The sequence below is a fragment of the Sus scrofa genome, chromosome 3 (genome assembly GCF_000003025.6).
Source record: "Sus scrofa isolate TJ Tabasco breed Duroc chromosome 3, Sscrofa11.1, whole genome shotgun sequence".
NCBI lineage: Eukaryota > Metazoa > Chordata > Mammalia > Artiodactyla > Suidae > Sus > Sus scrofa.
In genome coordinates, this window is record NC_010445.4 from 10688008 (window position 1) to 10704037 (window position 16030).

Here is a 16030-nt window from a genome sequence, read left to right on the forward strand (position 1 = left end):
GCATCCTCATGAATACTAGTCAGGTTCGTTAACTGCTGAGCCATGATGGGAACTCTCATGTTTAGTTTTGTGTGTGTGTGTGTTTTTGTCTTTTTTTAGCTATTTCTTGGGCCACTCCCGTGGCATATGGAGGTTCCCGGGCTAGGGATCGAATCATGTTTAGTTTTTGAAGGAACGTCCATGGTTTGCTCTATAGTGCTTGTACCAGGTTACATTCCCACCAGCAGTGTAAGAGGAACCCTTTCTCCAGACTCTCTCCAGCATTTATTGTTTTTTTTTTCTTTTTTTTATTATTCAAATGAATTTATCACATCTGTAGTTGTATAATGATCATAACAATCTGATTTCACAGGATTTCCATCCCACAGCCCAGGTACACCCCCCCACCCCCCAAACTGTCTCCTCTGGAGACCCTAAGTTTTTCAGTGTCTGTGGGTCAGCATCTGTTCTGCAAAGAAGTTCAGTCTGTCCTTTTTTCAGATTCCACATGTCAGTGAAAGCATTTGATGTTGGTGTCTCATTGTATGGCTGATGTCACTTAGCATGATGATTTCTAGGTCCATCCATGTTGCAAAAAATGCTGGTATTTCGTTCTTTTTAATGGCTGAGTAGTATTCCATTGTGTATATGTACCACATCTTCTTGATCCACTCCTCTATCGATGGACATTTAGGTGGTTTCCATGTCTTGGCTCTTGTAAATAGTGCTGCAGTGAACATGGGAATACATGTGTCTTTGTGAGTCGTGGTTTTCTCTGGATAGATGCCCAGGAGTGGAATGGATCAAATGGTAGTTCTATGTTTAGTTTTCTGAGGCATCTCCATACTACTTTCCACAGTGGCTGCACCAATTTACAATCCCACCCACAGTGTACTAGGGTTCCTTTTTCTCCACACCCTCTCCAGCACTTATTGTTTGTAGACTTTTTGATGATGGCCATTCTGGCTGGTGTAAGGTGGTACCTCAGAGTGGTTTTGATTTGCATCTCTCTAATAATGAGTGATGATGAACATCCTTTCATGTGTTTCTCAGCCATCTATATGTCTTCTTTGGAGAACTGTCTGTTTAGATCTTCTGCCCATTTTTTGATAGGCTTGTTTGTTTTTTTGGTATGGAGCTGCAGAAATTGTTGATAAATTTTGGAGATTAATCCCTTGTCAGTGGATTCACTTGCAAAGATGTTCTCCCGTTCTGTGGGTTGTCTTTTTGTGTTGTTTAGGGTTTCCTTTTCTTTGCAGAAACTTTGAGGTTTGATTAGGTCCCATTTGTTTATTTTTGTTTTTATTGTCAATACTCTGATAGGTGGATCTGAGAAGATGTTGCTGTTGTTTATGTCCGAGAGTGTTTGGCCTATGTTTTCCTCTAAGAGTTTTATAGTGTCTGATCTTATATCTAGGTCTTTAATCCATTTGGAGTTTATTTTTGTGTATGGTGTTAGGGAGTGTTCTCATTTCATTCTTTTCCATGTGGCTGTCCAGTTTTCCCAGCACCACTTATTGAACAAGCTGTCCTTTCTCCATTGTATATCCTTGCCTCCTTCGTCTTAGATTAGTTGGCTGTAGGTGCGTGGGTTTAATTCTGGGCTTTCTATCCTGTTCCACTGATCTATATGTCTGTCTTTGTGCCAGTACCATGCGGTTTTGATGATTGTTGCTTTGTAGTGTAGTCTGAAGTCAGGGAGCCTGATTCTTCCAGCTCCATTTTTCTTTTTCAGGATGTCTTTGGCTATTCTGGGTCTTTGGTACCTCCAAACAAACTTTAAAATATTTTGTTCGAGTTCTATGAAAAAATGTCCTTGATAATTTGATAGGGATTGCATTGAATCTGTAGATTGCCTTGGGTAGTAGAGTCATTTTGATAATATTAACTCTTCCAATCCACGAGCATGGTATGTCTTTCTATCTATTTGTGTCATCTTTGATTTCTTTCATCAGTGTCTTATAGTTTTCAGAGTACAGGTCTTTTGTCTCTTTAGGTAGGTTTACTCCTAGGTATTTTATTCTTTTGGATGCGATGGTAAACGGGATTGCTTCCCAAATTTCCTTTTCTGCTCTTTCATTGTTAGTGTATAGAAATGCCTTCGATTTCTGTGTGTTAATTTTGTATCCCGCGACTTTGCCAAATTCGTGGATGAGCTCCAACAGTTTTCTGGTAGAGTCTTTAGGATTCTCTAGGTATATTATCATGTCATCTGCAAATAGGGATAGTTTTACTTCTTCCTTTCCAATTTGGATTCCTTTTATTTCTTTTACTTTTCTGATTACTGTGGCTAGGACTTCCAAAGCTATATTGAATAGTAGTGGCGAGAGCGGACATCCTTGTCTTGTTCCTGATCTCAGAGGGAATTCTTTCAGCTTTTCACCATTGAGAATGATGTTTGCTGTGGGTTTGTCATAAATGGCCTTTATCATGTTGAGGTGGGTTCCTGTTACACCCACTTTCTGAAGGGTTTTTATCAGAAATGGGTGTTGGATGTTGTCAGAGGCTTTTTCCGTGTCTATTGAGAGGATCATATGGTTTTTATTCTTCAGTTTGTTAATGTGGTGTATCACACTGATGGATTTGTGGATACTGAAGAACCCTTGCATCCCTGGGATAAATCCCACTTGATCATGATGTATAATCCTTTTAATGTATTGTTGGATGTGGTTTGCTAGTATTTCGTTGAGGATTTTTGCATTGATGTTTATTAGTGAAATTGGCCTGTAGTTTTCTTTTTTTGTGGAATCTTTGGTTTTGGTATCAGGGTGATGGTGATGGTGGCCTCATAGAATGAGTTTGGGAGTATCCCTTCCTCTGCAGTTTTTTGAAATAGTTTCAGGGAGTTCCCGTAGTGGCACAGTGGTTAACAAATCCAACTAGGAACCATGAGGTTGCGGGTTTGATCCCTGCCCTTGCTCAGTGGGTTACCGATCCAGCGTTGCTGTGAGCTATGGTGTAGGTCGCAGACATGGCTCGGATCCTGCATTGCTGTGGCTCTGGCGTAGGCCAGTAGCTACAGCTCTGATTAGACCCCTAGCCTGGGAACCTCCATATACTGCAGGAGCTGCCCAAGAAAATGCAAAAAGAAAAAAAAAAGAAATAGTTTCAGAAGGAGAGGTGTTAGCTCTTGTCTAAATGTTTGATAGAATTCACCTGTGAAGCCATCTGGTCCTGGACTTTTGTTTGTTGGAAGTTTTTTTTTTTTTTTTTTTTTTTTTTGCTTTTTGCTATTTCTTGGGCCGCTCCCACGGCATATGGAGGTTCCCAGGCTAGGGGTTGAATTGGAGCTGCAGCCACCAGCCTACGCCAGGGCCACAGCAATGCGGGATCCGAGCCGCGTCTGCAACCTACACCACAGCTCACGGCAACGCCGGATCCTTAACCCACTGAGCAAGGGCAGGGACCGAACCCGCAACCTCATGGTTCCTAGTCGGATTCGTTAACCACTGCGCCACGACGGGAACTCCCTGTTGGAAGTTTTTAAATCACAGTTTCAATTTCAGTTCTTATGATGGGTCCATTCATCTTTTCTATTTCATCTTGGTTTAGTCTTGGAAGATTGTACTTTTCTAAGAATTTGTCCATTTCTTCTAGGTTTTCCATTTTATTGGCATATAGTTGCATATAGTAGTCTCTTATGATCCTTTGTATTCTGTGACGTCTGTTGTTGCTTCTCCTTTTTCATTTCTAATTTTATTGATTTGAGTCCTCTCTCTTTTTTGCTTGATAAGTCCAGCTAGGGGTTTATCAATTTCGTTGATCTTTTCAAAGAACCAGCTTTTCATTTCATTGATCTTTTCTGTGGTTTTCTTCATTTCTATTTCGTTGATTTCTGCTCTGATCTTTATGATTTCTTTCCTTCTACTAACTTCAGGTCTTGTCTGTTCTTCTCTCTCGAGCTGCTTTAGATGTAAAGTTAGCTTGTTATTTGAGCTTTTTCTTGTTTCTTGAGGTGGGCTTGTATTGCTATAAACTTTCCTCTTAGAATGGCTTTTGCTGCATCCCGTAGGTTTTGGAGTGTCATATCTTTGTTGTCATTTGCTTCTAGGTATTTTTTAATTTCCTCTTTGATTTCTTCAGTGATCCATTGGTTGTTTAATAGCATGTTGTTTAGTCTCCACGTGTTTGTGTTTTTTGCAGTTTTTTTCTTGTTGTTGATTTCCAGTCATATGGCGTTGTGGTCAGAAAAGATGCTTGATATGATTTCAATTTTCTTACAGTTACTGAGGTTGGATTTGTAGCCCAGGATATGATCAATCTTAGAGAATGTTCCATGTGCACTTGAGAAGAATGTGTATTCTGTTGCTTTTGGATGAAACGTCCTATAAATATCTATTAAGTCCATCTGGTTTAATGCTTCATTCAGGGCCTGTGCTTCCTTGTTGATTTTCTGTCTGGTTGATCTGTCCATTGCCGTAAGTGGGGTGTTAAAGTCCCCCACTATGATTGTGTTATTGTCGATTTCTCCTTTTAAGGTTGTTAGCAGTTGCCTTATATATGGTGGTGAACCTGTGTTGGGTGCGTAGATATTTAAAATTGTTATATCATCTCCTTGGATTGATCCTTTGATCATTATGTAATGTCCTTCTTTGTCCCTTAAAATAGTCTTCATTTTAAAGTCTATTTTGTCTGATATGAGTATTGCTACTCCAGCTTTCTTTTGATCCCCATTTGCATGAAATATTTTCTTCCATCCTCTCCCTTTCAATTTGTATGTGTCCCTAGAAGTGAAGTGGGTCTCTTGAAGACAGCATATATATGGGTCTTGTTTTTGTATCCATTCAGCCAGTCTGTGTCTTTTGGTTGGGGTGTTTAGTCCATTAACATTTAAGGTAATTATTGATATGTATGTTCTTATTGCCATTTTATTAATTGCTTTGGTTTTGTTTTTGCTGCTCTTTTTTTCTTTTCTCCTTCCCTTGTTCTTTTCTGCCTATAGAAGTTCCTTTAGCATTTGTTGTAAGGCTGGTTTAGTGTTGCTGAATTCTCTCAGCTTTTGCTTATCTGTGAAGGTTTTGATTTCTCCTTCAAATCTGAATGAGAACCTTGCTGGGTAGAGTAATCTTGGTTGGAGGTTTTTTCCTTTCATCGCATTAAGTATATCATGCCACTCCCTTCTGGCCTGCAGAGTTTCTGTTGAAAAATCTGCCGATAACCTTATTGGGGTTCACTTGTATGTTGTTTCTTTTCCCTAGCTGCTTTCAAGATATTCTCTTTGTCTTTAATTTTGGTCAGTTTGATTAATATGTGCCTCGGGGTGTTCCTCCTTGGGTTTATTTTATATGGTACTCGTTGTGCTTCCTGGATTTGAGTGAGTGATTCCTTCCCCATATTAGGGAAGTTTTTGGCTATTATCTCTTGGAATATTTTTTCTGTCTCCTCTCTCTCTTCTCCTTCTGGCACCCCTATAATATGGATGTTGGTGCGTTTCACGTTGTCCCAGAGTTCTCTGAGACTGTCTTCATTTGTTTTCAATCTTTTTTCTCTTCTGTTCTGCATCTGTAATTTCCACTAATCTGTCCTCCACCTCACTTATTCGTTCTTCTGCCTCCTGTATTCTGCTGTTAGCTGCCTCTAGTGAATTTTTTATTTCAGTTATTGTATTTTGCGTCTCTTCTTGTTTAAGTTTTATATCTTGTATCTCTTTGGTCAGTGTTTCCTGTAAGGTATCCATCTTTGCCTCCAGTTTATTTCCAATGTCTTGCATCTTCTTCAGCATCAACAGTCTAAAGTCTTTTTCCTGGAGGCTAAGAATCTCCTCATTGCTTAGCTGTTTTTCTGGGTTTTTCCTTTCTCCCTCATCTGAGTCATAGTTCTCTGTCTTTTCATTTTTATAGGTTTTTGGTGTGGTGACCTTTTTAGAGTTGTAGCCTCTCTTACTTCTGATGTCTGCCCCCCTGTGGCTGAAGTTGGTATGGGGGGCTTGCTGTAGGCTTCCTGATGGGAGGGGCTGATGCCTGCCCACTGGTAGGTGAAGCAGATTCTAATCCCTCTGGTGGGTGGGGCTTAGTCTCTAGATGGAATTAGAGGCAGCTGTGTGCCTGAGGGGTCTTTAGGTAGCCTGTTTACTGAGGGGCAGGGCTGTGATCCCACCTGGGTTGTTTGCCCTGGGGCTTCTCAGCAGCTGATTGACGGGTGGGGCCAGATTTTCCCAAAATGGCCACCTCCAGAGAAAGGCACGGCTGCTGAATATTCCCGCGAGCTTTGCTTTCAATGTCCTTCCCTCACAACAAGCCACATTCACCCCTGTTTTCCCAGGATGTCCTCCAAGAACTGCGGTCAGGCTTGACCCAGATTCCCATGGAGACTTTGCTTTGCCCTGAGACCCAGTGCACATGAAAGTCTGTGTGCGCCTTTTGCGAATGGGGTCTCTCTTTCCCCCAGTCCCGTGGAGCTCCTGCGCACAAGCCCCACTGGCGTTCAGTGCCAAATGCTCCAGGGCTCTTTCTCCTGGTGCCTGATTCCCACACGTGAGAGTTTGATGTGTGGCTCAGAACTCTCACTCCTGTAGGTGAGTCTCTGTGAACCAGTTAGTTTCCAGTCTGTGGAGCTTCCCACCCAGGAGGTATGGGGTTGTTTATATCACAAAATCGCCCCTCCTACCTCTTTTTGTGTCTTCCTCTTTTTCCTCTGGAGTAGGATATCTTTTTTAAGGTTTCCGGTCCATTTTGGTGAAGACTGCTCAGTCTTTTTTTTTTTTTTTTTTTTTTTTTTTTTTTTTGTCTTTTTGCTATTTCTTTGGGCCGCTCCCGCGGCATATGGAGGTTCCCAGGCTAGGGGTCCAATCGGAGCTGTAGCCACTGGCCTACGCCAGAGCCACAGCAACGCAGGATCCGAGCCGCGCCTGCAACCTACACCACAGCTCACAGCAACGCTGGATCGGTAACCCACTGAGCAAGGGCAGGGACCGAACCCACAACCTCATGGTTCCTAGTCGGATTCGTTAACCACTGCGCCACGACAGGAACTCCTGCTCAGTCTTTAGTTGTGAATTTTGTTGTTTTTAGGAGAGAAGTTGAGCTCCACTCCTCCTTTTCACCATCTTAATCCCACAAGTCCAGCATTTATTGTTATTAGACTTTTTGATGGCCATTCTGAGTGGTATGAAAATGTAGTTTTAATTTGCATTTTTCTAATGATGAGTGATGTTGAATATTTTTTCATGTGTTCTTTGACTATCTGTTGTCTTTGGAGAAATGTCTCTTTAGATCTTCTGACCTTTTTTTTTTTTTTTTTTTTTTTTGGTCTTTTTTAGGGCTGCACCTGTGGCATATGGAAGTTCCCAGGCTAGGGGTCTAATCGAGCTACGCTGCCAGCCTATGCCAGAGCCACAGCAACACCAGATTCAAGCTGAATCTGCCACCTACACCACAGCTCATGGCAACACTGGATCTTTAACCCACTGAGCAAGGCCAGGGATCAAACCTGAAACCTCATGGTTCCCAGTTGGATTCGTTTCCACTGCGACCCAACAGATACTCCAGGTCCCATTTTTTAATTTTTGTTTTTATTTTCATTACTCTAGAAGGTGGATCAAAAAGATATTGTTGTGATTTATGTCAAACAGTGTTCTACTCATGTTTTCCTCTAGGAGTTTTATAGTGTCTGGTCTAATAACATTAGGTCTTTAATCCATTTTGAGTTTATTTTTGTGCGTGGTATTAGAGAGGGTTCTAATTTCATTCTTTTACATGGAGCTGTCTAGTTTTCCCTGCACCATTTATTGAAGAGACTGTCTTTTCTCCATTGTATATTCTTGCCTTTTGGTCATAGATTAATTGACTGTATGTGCTTTGGTTTATTTCTGTGCTTTTGGTTTATTTTTTATTTTTTATTTTTTTTTTGGTCTTTTTGCTATTTTGTGGGCCGCTCTCGCGGCATATGGAGGTTCCCAGGCTAGGGGTCGAATCGGAGCGATAGCTGCCAGCCTATGCCAGAGCCACAGCAACACAGGATCCGAGCCGTGTCTGTGACCTACACCACAGCTCACGGCAACGCCGGATCGTTAACCCACTGAGCAAGGCCAGGGATCGAACCCGCAACCTCCTAGTCGGATTCGTTAACCACTGCGCCACGACGGGAACTCTGCTTTTGGTTTATTTATGTCCTGTTCCATTGAGCTATATGTCTGTTTTTGTGACAGTACCATACTGTTTTGATGACTGCAGCTTTATTGTAGAGTCAGGGAGCCTGATTCCTCCAGCTGTTTTTCTTTCTCAAGATTGCTTTGGCTCTTCAGGGTCTATTGTGTTTCCATACAAATTAAAAAATTGTTTTTTTGTTCTAGTTCTATGAAACACTGGGCTTCTTGATTCCTACTTAAGGCTGAACAGGTGAGAGTCAACCAGGATGCTTTGGGATCCTTAAATACCAGAGGGGAGGGACTTTGCATTGACTCCTTTTTTTTTTTTTTTTAAATAGAATGATTTTTATTTTTTCCATTATAGCTGGTTTACAGTGTTCTGTCCATTTTCTACTATACAGCGTGGTGATGCAATTACACATACATGTATACGTTCTTTTTTCTCCCACTATCATGCTCCATCATAAGTGACCAGGCGGAGTTCCCAGGGCTACACAGCAGGATCTCATTGCTAACCCATTCCAAAGGCAATAGTCTGTATCTCTTAACCCCAAGCTCCCCAACCACCCCACTCCCTCCCCCTTCCCCTTGGCAACCACAAGTGCAATGACTCTTAACACTCTTACACTAGCTTCCCAGCTCTTCCTCAGTTGGATGCCCCTTCCTGAAAGAGTGGCTACAAGTGCTGTATTAATTTAATATGCATATCCCCAGGTTCCAGTGAGGTTGAACATCTTTTTGTGTCCTTCTTGACCCTCTGTATTCTTTATGCAAATTGCCTATTGATAGATAGCCTTTGATCACTCTTCTCTTGGGTCTTGGTTTTGTGAACCCTTTTTCATGTGAAGGATGTTAACTAAATGTTATATAAATTCAAGTATTATCTTCTAGTTGTTTTGAGAATTTATACATGTACACGTATCACTGTTTTCTGTGTGGTCTCCAGAATTGCGTTATGCTTGTGTTTGACGTATGGGAGGAAGCAGAGGTCTCTAATGCGCTAGCAGATGTGCTCAGAGTGTCTTTTTTTTTGTCTTCTTTTGTTGTTGTTGTTGTTGCTGCTATTTCTTGGGCCGCTCCCGCGGCATATGGAGGTTCCCAGGCTAGGGGTCAAATCGGAGCTGTAGCCACCGGCCTACGCCAGAGCCACAGCAACGCGGGATCCAAGCCACGTCTGCAACCTACACCACAGCTCACGGCAACGCCGGATCGTTAACCCACTGAGCAAGGGCAGGGACCGAACCCGCAACCTCATGGTTCCTAGTCAGATTCATTAACCACTGCGCCACGACGGGAACTCCTTTTTTTTTTTTTTTTTTTTTTTTTTTGGTCTTTTTGTCTTTTTTTGTTGTTGTTGTTGCAGAGTGTCTTAAGTTCTTTCTGGAGTCTGAGCATCATTCCATGTCCATAGTGCTCCATCGTGTCCATAAGCCCATTTGATTTCACAATTTTTTTTTGAGGGAGAAATTATCTCAATTTAACAGATGGGAGAAGGAATAAAGCTCAGAGAATTAGACTGTTTCCCTGTGGAGGTCCTTGTGCATGTGTGTGTAAACAACTGTGACCATTTTCATTTGATTTGAAATGTAAACCTCAGATGATATCTGAGGCATTAAATGCATTCGGCTTTTCTTCAGCTGGAGGGTTATCACTGGTTACCCAGGGATTTTTTTTCTTCCTTTCTTAGGTGTTTTGGAATGTCCTCCCCCCTTCTCTGCTTTCCATACTTAGGAGGAGCTGAAGCCTTTGGGCTGCAGAATTAAGAGGATTGAGCCATGTTGCTTGGCCAGCCTCAGGGGAAAGAGTATCTTAACGATTTTTAAAAAAGTGTTTTCTGCAAAGTCAAAGTAGCTCCCAGGAGGCCCAGGTAGAAATAAAGGCCAGGCTGTGGAGAGTCCACTCCTGTAGTTGAGATGCTGGGATTTGTTTAATCCTGGTTCAAAGGGTTGGCCAGAGTAAGGCCTGGAGCAACAGGCCCCACAGGGCTCTGAGCAAGGCTGGAGGGGTCCTCTGGGGTCAGGGGCTTCCTTGTTCCAAAATCGCCTTCCTGTGTCCGGCCTGGGCTGGTCAGTTGCCAGGAAACCCTAGGAGCAGATCTTCCTCTCTCACAGTATGTGACCAGATCTAAACGGAGAATCTGTTTGATCCTGTTCTTCCCAAAGGGATTAAGGAGAAACTCAAATCTACTATTGAGTCTATAAAAGTATCTCATGCCTCCAGTTGCACTCATCTGAGTCCTGAACAAATAATAAACTTGGTTAAGGAGTTCCTGTTGTGGCTCAGCAGTAACAAACCTGACTATATCCATGAGGATGCTGGTTCAATCCCTGACCTCGCTCAGTGGGTTAAGGATCTGATGTTGTCATGAGCCGTGGTGTAGGTCACAGATGCGGCTCAGATCCTGCATTCCTTTGGCTGTGGCCAGCAGCCGTAGCTCTGATTTGACTCCTAGCCTGGGAACCTCCATATGCCGCAGACGCACACCCCCAAAGAAAAAAACCAAAAACAAAAAAAAATAGTTTGCTTTTATGATTCTGTATGTTACTGATTCTGATTGACTTGGCCTGTATCTCCCCCTTTTCCCCTCTCCAAATGGAAGTGTGTTTTCCTGGGGGACCTGGGCCAGGCAGGCGTACTCTTGTTAGATGAGGGCCATGGCATTTTCCAGGCAAACTGTTAGATGCAGTCTCTTGATCTTTAGGAAATCTGTGAAATGCCTTTCTCCCAGCTCAGGAGGTATCATTGAAGTCACCCCTTTGTTGTGTGACTATAAATAACTCCGCTTAGGTTGGCATCTTTTCATGATACCCCTTCCTGGGAATGGTTTCCGCTGGTAGGGTTTCTTTGGCCCTTTCATCTCTTTCCACAGCCTCTCTTGGCAACTGTAACGGACTCCAGACCTGCTTCCTATTAAGGTTGACTTTTGTGCTCTTAACGGGTGAGGGCTACTTAATTAAATTTTGGGAGATAACTAGGTTCCTTTTTCTAATCTTCAAAATCAGTGGTCATTGAAATGCCCTTTACTTTTCCTTATGGGGTTGAAGAAATGGGAAATCTGGATTCTCAGACTTGGCCAATGTCATGGAAAGCAAGCTGAGTCATTTACCCCCTCTGGGCTTCAGTCTTATCATCTGTAGGATGAAGTGATCAGATTTTTAAGATCGCTCTGTACCTCCTTTCTGCTAGATGTTGGCTCAGCCACTTTAATTTCTTGGATTCGGGAGTTCCCGTCGTGGCGCAGTGGTTAACGAATCCGACTAGGAACCATGAGGTTGCGGGTTCGGTCCCTGCCCTTGCTCAGTGGGTTACCGATCCGGTGTTGCTGTGAGCTGTGGTGTAGGTTGCAGACCCGGCTCGGATCCCACGTTGCTGTGGCTCTGGTGTAGGCCAGCGGCTACAGCTCCAATTTGACCCCTAGCCTGGGAACCTCCATATGCTGAGGGAGCGGCCCAAAGAAATAACAAAAAGACAAAAAAAAAAAAAAAGAAAAAAAAATTTCTTGGATTCATAATTAGGAGCATAATCCCTGCCTCCAGGCACATATAATGCTAGACCCTGGTTTAGATAAACAAGGGTACAGGTAAAAAGTGAAAGAAGGGAGCTTGAGCAGTAAGGAAGTAACATCAAGTCAGCATCTTAGTGCTTTGAGACACTTGAAGGAGTCTTAGCCTGATTAGCTGGTCCTCCTGACTGTTCCAGAGGACCCCACCAGACAGTCCTGGAGCAAGGGTGAAGCCGAGATGAGTGGGGATGAGCCTGAGCTGCAGAGTTTCAAGAACTCGGAGAAGCATTTTTCAAACCTGTTAGACAAAGGGAATGACTGGCTGTAAGCGAAAAAGTGGACCCGTGGATGACCACAAGGATGTGGTTTGCCTGGTTCCTGTAGCAGCAGCCATGCCAAGGTCATTCTCACCTTCTGAACGGGAAAGACTCTGAGGAATAGATGCTGGCATTTGCTCTCTTGTTCTTTTTGGCATCCTGTTATGTCACAGGGCTTGATGATGATATGTGGTGAGCTGAATGCGATAGCCGCACGTGTAAGAACATTCTCTGTACTGGTTTCCGTTGCCGCTGTAACAAATGGCCTGTGGAGGCTGATTGCATTCCTTGGCTAGCGGCTCCTTCCTCCCTCTTCACAGCCAGTAGCGTAGCAGCTTCAAACTACTGCACTCTTCCCAGACTGGCCAGTATCTCTCTCAATCCCTTCCTCTCCTCTGCTTCTGTAGTCATTCCCACTCTGAGCTTCCTGGCTCCCTTGGGATCCTTCTGAACGTATTGGGCCCAGCCAGATAATCCAGGATCATCTCCTATCTCAAGATCTTTACTCACAATCTCTCTTTTGCCGTGTATGGTAACGTATCACAGGTTCTGTGAATTAGGAGGTGCTCATCTTTGGGGGGCCGTTGTTCTATCTGTCATACCCTCTTACACATCAGCATCTACCGGGAACAACAGATGTCTTTTAAAGATAACTCCAAACCTAAATGTCCTCCACTTAATCCCAACAGCCTTCACTGGGACATTTCCTCGCTCGTAGTAATCCCTCCGGTGGCTGGGGGAGTCATCTTATAAAGGGAAGGGACTAGAATCAGGGGGTAGTCACAGCCCACCTCTCAGCCCTGCGTGCAGACGTGGGGAGAAGGGTAGGAGGGAGGCCCCCAGGGGCTCCTCGGCGGCAGAATCACACAGTTGGGTGTTGGGATGGGGGAAGGTGTCGAGAACAACCGCACATTTCCAGCTTCCATAACTGGGTCGCTGGAGGCATTACCTGCTGAAGGAGGCTCGTGGCAGGAGGAGCTTGAGGTACGTGTAGGACGTCTAGCTGGAGCTGGCTGGCAGGCACTTGACTGTGAGTCTGGGCGTCAGAGAAAGGCCCCGGCTGCAGAGCATGTGGCCGCCTTGAGTATTGCAGGGCAGTGAGATCTGGGAGTGTGACTGAGTCACCAGGGAGAGGTGAAGAAAGAGGAGGCTTTGGGCCAAGGAGGGACGGTGGGAGCACCGACAGGGAACAGAGAAGCAAGGTGGGAACCAGGAGGAGAGTGAATGGGAGGTTTAACTGGGAGTCTCTGGTGGGCTCCAGGGATCCATGGAACCACAGAAAGTTTCCACAGTTGCTATCAGCTTCTCAATGGGGCCTCTGGCACCTGAAAAGGTTAGAAAAAGCCCCAGTACCTTGGAGAGTTGAATTTCATAGTTACCAGCAGTGTCAAACCCTGCAGCACCAAGGACTCAAACGGTAAGGACTGAGAGGTACTTGGGGCGTTTGCCAACGTGCTGTAGGAACAGTGGAGGGGCGGGAACCAGGCAGGTGGGCCAGTGCCGCTGGGTTGGCCTCTTCAGAACCTCCCAGGGGGCTTGTTACAGCACAGCTCCAGGGCCCCTCCCAGGAGATTCAGACTCAGTTGGGGTGGATGGAGCCCCAGAATGTGTATTTCTAACAAACTCCCACGTGATGTGGATCAGCTGGTGTTTGGGCCGCAGCAAGGTGGATGGCGGCTTTCTCACAACACGCTCGTGGGGAGAGTGCTTACATGGTGGTTAGAGGTACCATGTGTTGAATAATGTAAACCCTGTTTTGAAACAAGGGTGGCAGTGGGTGCTACCTTTTTTTTTTTTTTTTTTTGTCGTTTTAGGGCCACACCTGTGGCATATGGAGGTTCCAGGCTAGGGGTCGAATCAGAGCCATAGTCGCCGGCCGACACCACAGCCAGAGCAACGCCAGATCTGAGCCATGTCTTTGACTTACACCACAGCTTGCAGCAATGCCAGGTCCTTAACCTGCTCAGTGAGGCCAGGGGTGGAACCCATGTTCTCATGGATACTAGTTGGGTTCTTAACCCACTGAGCCACTACAGGAACTCCTGGCTGGTACTCTTTACCCCATCCTTTGATCACATGTCCTGCCACCTTCAGCACGGCAGTCTGGCAGCCGACGGCCATGAGCTCTGACAGTTGCTGTGGTGAGAGTCCCGGCCCACTCCCATATCAGGGCAGGGGCCTAGGGTGCTCTCTGGTTCGGTCTAAACCAAGACAGTGTGGGCTTCAGGGGACCACTCAGAGCTTGACGTGTGTTTGCAGCAGGTAGGGAGCATGCAGTGATGCCTGCCTCATGCCAGTGGCAAGAGGTAGATGGATGTAGCCAAGGGCAGATTGCTGCCTAGAGGACCACCAGGAGGCTGGAGGGTCTGTGTAGAGCAGGCCACCAGAGAATCAGGGCCATGGAGGGGACAGGCAGATGAAGGCGGGCCCAGCAGCAAGGGTTGACTTTGAATGGCTGCCACGCAGGGTGGCAGGAGCAAGGGGTTCAGGATGGAGGACCAGCCAGCCAGCTGGTGGGGTGGCCTGAAACGTAGTGTCATAGAGTGTGGGTGGGCTTGGGCGCCTTGTAAAATCCTTCTCTTTCAGTTGGATATTTGAGATGCCCAAACTAGGTTCTTCTGATGAACACATTTTGACGAAGAGAGCCAGTGAAATGCTTCAGGGAGGGTCTGTGAATCTTCACCTTTATGTGCAATGTTTATGCATCATCTGGGATTTTGAAGAGGGCTCCAAAGGTTTCATCTGTTTTTTCAAAGGGCCATGTGACCCATAAATGTGAAGACCCACTGTTCTGGAGGTTTCTCACAGGTGCTGTTCACCTGTGTCCACTTACACTCTGGTTCACTATCACAGGACTAGAGGGAAGGCTCTAGGATGGGGCCCCAGACGGGCAGGGCTGGTACACGATGCCGTGGGAACTCCGCTCACCCTGCCCTGCTTCTGGACTCTTTGTCCTCGGGTTTCCAACATAAACATCCCGGGCCCTGCAGCCCCTGGCTGGTGGTTGCAGGATTACGTCACTTCTCTGTCTTCTCTGTTACATTTTCACACTCTTCTTTGATTACTGCTCATTATTTTGTGTGAATTGTGGACACCGATCATATCATTGCTTGAGTTTCTATTTCACAGTGACTGTGCCTTTTCCCCAGGCCTGGGGTTTTACTTTCCTTGGAAGCAGCTTGTTTAGTATTAATATATTCAGTGGGAGTCTGCCCTGCTGGACCTTTGTCTGTGTTCCCTGCCTGAGTCTGACTTCTTTGTCTTTATAGGTCTCCTGGCTGATCTTTTCTCTTGTAGCCCTCGGTACATGATGGCTTTTCTCTCTGTCTTTGCCCTCAGTGTGCAGCGAGTCTTGGATTTTCAGACTGAAATGTGAACTTTTCTGTATTGATACGTTTTTATTTATGCTAAAGTGTTCTTTTTTATTGGTTTCAATTTGAAAATTCAGTAGCTGAACCTCGTAAAATCCTGGAGGATCCCCTACCCACCTTTATTCCTGGGAGCATGTTCGTGCTGCGTGAAAACTGATCACAGGGCTTGTTTCTGCAGTCATTGCACAGGACACGGACTAGACTGAAAGTTTTCTTCCTTTCACTTGATGAATATTAAACTTTTTTAGTAGAGGTCTTCAAACCTATTTAAATGTAGAAAGAATAGATTGACAGTCAGCCCATGAATTCATTGCCTGACTTTGGCAGTTATCGGCATTCTGCTGTTCTCTTTCCTCTACCTGACATCCCACCTGTAACTTTGTGTCAGTATTTAAGTTATAAAAATGCTGTATGCCTGTAGTTTAAACCCAAAAGGCGGAAGTAATTAAGCTCCCAGTCCCCAAACCTACTCTCCAGAGGTACCCACTGTTGATGCTTCATAGGTGTCCTTGCCCAAGGGTTTTCTGTGACTTTTCGAGATTGTGGGTGTATATGTAATCTTCCTCAGAACAGAATTATGCATCTTCTCCATGATGCGGTTTGGATGCTTTGTAAGCACGCAGAGAACTAACTCATTAAAAACAGCAACAAGCCACAACAAAAACAACTCAGTAGCATTCAGTCCCAGGGAGAGACTCATCCTGTTCTCAGCAGGATCGGTAGATAGGAGTTGGTGCACTTATCCCCACACCTGAGTTTTCTATGGTATTTATTA

General features: G+C 44.8%; 1 protein-coding gene across 4 annotated transcripts in view; it reads left to right on the forward strand.

Annotated features, from left to right (window-relative positions):
- FKBP6 (FK506 binding protein 6) overlaps window positions 1–16030 on the forward strand; it is a 56755-nt gene that overhangs the window by 28552 nt on the left and 12173 nt on the right. The window contains exon 9 of one of the 4 annotated variants that reach the window (XM_005661974.3): window positions 8270–8315. The exons of the other annotated variants lie outside the window; for them this stretch is intronic. The gene's annotated coding sequence lies outside the window, so the exon portion shown is untranslated. The remainder of the gene's footprint in view (window positions 1–8269; window positions 8316–16030) is intronic. 4 annotated transcript variants of the gene reach the window in all.